The sequence below is a fragment of the Cyprinus carpio genome, chromosome A22 (assembly GCF_018340385.1).
Source record: "Cyprinus carpio isolate SPL01 chromosome A22, ASM1834038v1, whole genome shotgun sequence".
In the NCBI taxonomy this organism is placed as follows: Eukaryota; Metazoa; Chordata; class Actinopteri; order Cypriniformes; family Cyprinidae; genus Cyprinus; species Cyprinus carpio.
Window position 1 is genome coordinate 11,098,785 of NC_056593.1, and position 4,603 is coordinate 11,103,387.

General features: G+C 32.8%; 1 long non-coding RNA gene across 1 annotated transcript; it reads left to right on the forward strand.

Moving 5' to 3' along the window:
* The first annotated feature begins 1,330 nt into the window (after window positions 1-1,330).
* Window positions 1,331-3,615, forward strand: LOC122134879. Its single transcript, XR_006153171.1, has 2 exons — window positions 1,331-1,400; window positions 3,489-3,615. It is a non-coding gene; the product is annotated as an uncharacterized LOC122134879 (long non-coding RNA).
* The last annotated feature ends 988 nt before the right edge of the window (window positions 3,616-4,603 follow it).

Genomic DNA, 4,603 nt, shown 5'->3' on the forward strand with positions numbered 1-4,603 from the left:
ATGAAAAGTTTAATTCTGTTTAGGCTAAATTTGGGTTAATTATATTTGTAAATCATTTTTTCACAATGCCCATAGTCTTAAAGCAGCTTTACAGAGAAGCATATGATTGCGTAATACGTAATGAATGTTTGCAGTGTCTCAGACACACACTTGAGGGATCGAATATACTTAAGAGATTTGAATATTAAAGTTTTTTTAAATGTTTAAATCCATTTACCTGACAACTGGCCCATAACACTTCTTTTACAAAAATGTGAAAATCTAGTTAATGTGGTTTAAAATTAGTATTTTCATAAATTTTAGAGTACCATGTTAGACATAATATATTATACAATGTATTTTATAAAGTTGTATAACTTTTTAGTACTCAAAGAAGTGTCATGAATACATAGATTAAATACAAAGCATCTGATGAGATGAGAGTGTATAATAGTGACCAGACTGCTGTCAAACACCAGAAACATGAGCATCATAGAGGAAGAACTGACCTCAGAGAGACAAATTACTGAACAATATTTCAAGAAGCATTTCAAGATATCAAAATTGTCTTGACAATTAAGGGTCATGTGACTCTCTCCTGTTAAAAAGTAAACTGCCTGTTCCTGTCATAAGAAGCGACTGTCTTCTCATCATCACAGCAGAATTGTTCATTGGTGTGTTCAGTGGTGAATGTGGGTCATGTGACTCTCTCCTGGTACAAAGGAAACAGTTTATTGTCCAGCATCAGTGTGATCAGTCTCTCTCTACCTCTGGAGGTGGAATATCAGGATAAAAACAGCCTACAGCTGTGTGCTCAACAATACAATCACCAAACATACGAAACAACATAACAACACACAACCATGTCACACATTTTCAATTACATGAATTGTAAAATGTTGCGCCATCTTTTGACAGCAAAAGCTTCATCTGAAGTAGCATATACGTACATTACAAACTCAGCTGTGCTACTGTTTATAGTGTTTGTTGTAGATCAGACACATCCACTAACATTAATGACTCTCTTTAGCCGTTACAACACCAGGTCTACAGTCCACTTCAAACTCTTCTTCACATCTTCCAGGCTCTGGATATCTGATAGAGCTGATTTCTGCTGCTGCTGCTGTATTGCTGTTGCTTTTAGCTGCAGTCGGGATCTTCTGGATCTACAAGAGACACAGAAAAACAGACAGAGAAGGCAAGAGTTACCTATTCCTGACGCATCTGCAAAAGTATTAAAATAATAATAATAATAATAAAAAAATTTATTTTTTTTTTTTTAGAAAGAAACTATTGAAGATTGAGTTTTGTTGTTGTTTTTTTGTGTTGATTTAATTATTACTGTTGAAACAGATCATACTCGTAATGAAGAGCTCACTTACGCTGATCCAACGTTCTACAAACAAAAAGCACAGAAATCGGTAAGAGAATTACTAGTAGATGTTTATTAAGTTACATGTTTATGTCCCATAACCTTCCATACCTATAACAATAATTCAACAACAATAATTCTGAATAATAACAATAATAAATATTTATAAAAAAAACAATAATTATTAATTTTATTATTTTTGTTTCGTTTTAAATTATTATTATTATTATTATTATTATTATTAAGTAAATACTTTATTAAATATGAATTAAGTATTTACTTAGTAATACATTTGAAAACTATCATACATAATGCATAATATTCTCTAAATGCTTTGTGACACTTCCTACAAGAAACCCAGTGTGATTCTGGGGAACTTGAGAGGTACTGACATCACACATGCACTAAAAATGCCTCAACAGTATAAATGTCAATCAGGAAAAGATTAAGTTAGTTGTGAGAAAATATCCTGAGGCAAAGATGGTTAACATGAAAACAGGAAGTCCACAGAGTCCAGACTAATTAAAATAATAATAATTAAAGTTAATACAGTATACTTGACACAGCTCCATGTCGGATTTTAATCATGCAAACATGAATTCATACTTACAAATGCTAACAGATAATTGATTTTTCCCTAGAGCTATAGAATAGTACTATAGAACAAGCTGTTAAGCATCGAAGACCTTTTTAACGGCCCTGATTGTGGGGATGATACTGATACTAATACAAAATGTCAGTTTAGAGATTTTGCTATATAGTTTATATCTCATGTAACACTGACTGACATGTTAGAACAGGGTTTTATCAAATCTTATCCTGAGGGCCAATGCACTGCAGAGTTTAGCTCCAACCCTGATCAAACTCACCTAGCTGTGATTTTTTTAATGATCCTGAAGACATTGATTAGGATGCTCAGGTGTGTTTGATTAGGGTTAGAGCTAAACTCTGCAGGAAATTACAACATGTCCTCCATATTGACCATATGTCCTCTTTTTATAACAAAGAAAACTGGAAAATAAAGAGCTCTATTAAAGGCACTAATCACACCTGAAGATCATGCACAGAAATTACTGAGTTTACTTAGGGCAAGTAATCACATAAACCTTTGGTTACTTTTAGCGAATGTAAACAGTTGGGAGAAAATCGAATGTGTGAATTTATTTGATCCGTGCCTTAGGTCTTAAAGTGACAGCAGCCTAGCACTCACTGCTCTTGACTGAAGAACTCTAGTAGTTTTAACAATGATCAATCTATATTTTATACAGAGAAGACTATGCAGTGTTTTAGATTCTGTGGTATTTTTATTTCATCTTCATTTTAATATTGTAACAATCTTATTTCCAGCACAAAAAAGTGAAGTCATATGGCCCACTCCTGGCTTCCATAGTTATTAAGTTTAGATCTGAAAACAGTTCTTTCAATAGAGAAATTACAAAAGAGAAGGGAAGAGAGAGGAAAGACACATGGTCAGGGTCTGATACAGATCTCTCAACTTCACAAAAACAACTGTTAAACCACTTCTAACAGTTAACATGTTTATAGTTGAGTGTGTTAAACTGTTTGACTCAAAATGAGGGCTTCAGAAAGCCAATGTGAGAAAAAAAGTTACAAATTTCTGCTGACTTATGGATGAATGTGTGATAAAGAAACACGAATATAAACCAAAAATGTCACTGCTGTCTTGTATAAGGAGACAGGTTACATTTTTTTGCTGTGTAGAATTTACTAAAACAATCGAAAAACCTGAATTTAACACCCCATGTAAAGCCTCTTGCATATGGCCTCTGTATATTTATGCAATTATAAATTTATTTATTCATGTAATAAATGCTATATCTATTCAATGGGCACAAATAGCAGTACATAGAGTGTATGGAGAGGGGACCTCTACCCTTCATGCTAATGTTCATTGAGATGTGAAGTTATGTTTTTTATTTAAACAGTAAACCTATTGTGCAGCACTTTGTAAAATTAAACCATGTTAGAGATTTTTGCTCTTACCGCCCTGCACAACTTAGCATGCTGAAGACTTACACACAGAATGTTTGATATGTTAACAACAGTATTTTTGCAACTGATTTTGAAAAGTGAACTGATCTGATGTGTCTATCTTCTCTTTTATTGTGTTTTTCAGGAAGTCAAGCAGGAGGAAGATGTGGTGTATGCAGGCGTCGTCATCAGAAGTTGATCAAACTTTTCATTTATGACGTTGCGATCACAGTCAGAATGTAAAGAATTATAAAGCTGTCTTTCTGCCAAAATTATTTTCATGTTTTTATTGTACAGAAAGCATGCACACACATATGATGTCACAAAGGCACTGCAGCAGTTAGCATTCTAATCATTATGTATGTTACATTTTTTTAATAAAATCAGACACTGGATTATATATTGTATTGAGTGCTCATCAATTAAATATTTGCCATCTTAGATTCTGTGCAAAAAAATTGGCACTGGGCATTTTTTGGTCCAGGCGGCCCACCACCACTTAAGCAAAAGCAGTAATATTGTGAAATATTTTTACTATTTAAAATAACTGTTTTTCTATTTGAATATATTTTAAAATGTAATTTATTCCTGCGATTTCAAAGCTGAATTTTTAGCATCATTACTCCAGTCACACAATCCTTCAGAAATCATTAAAATATTCTGATTTGCAGCTCAAAAGAAAAAAAAAAGAAAAAAAAACCAACATATATTAATATTATTATGCTGAAAACAGCTGATAAGAAGTTTTTCAGGTTTCCCTGATGAATAGAAAGTTCAGAAGAACAGCTTTTATCTGAAATAGATTTTTTTTTTGTAACATCACTTTTGATCAATTTAAAGCATCCTTGCTAAATAAAGTGTTAATTTCTGTCACCCCCCCCCCCCCCCCCCCCCCCCCCCAAAAAAAAATAAATAAATAAATTATACTGACTGCAAACTTTTGAATGGCATGTATAATGTTACAAAAGCCTTTTATTTTAGATAAATGCTGATTTTTAGATCTTTCTATTCGATCTTTCTTACTGTTCAAAATGTTTGGCTGGTATTGTATGTATGTATGTAGCCTATGCATCACACTCCTATCACATCTTGTTTTGGATAAGAGTAAAACGTCAGTTCCGACAAAATGTTATATTTAAAACTAGCTTAATTCACATTGACTCATGGAAACCTTATGACACCGCTTGACTTGGCCAAAAAAAAAATTGCAGGGGATGAATTTACATTTTATTAAAAAGTGTTTTAAGTATTCTACACTCA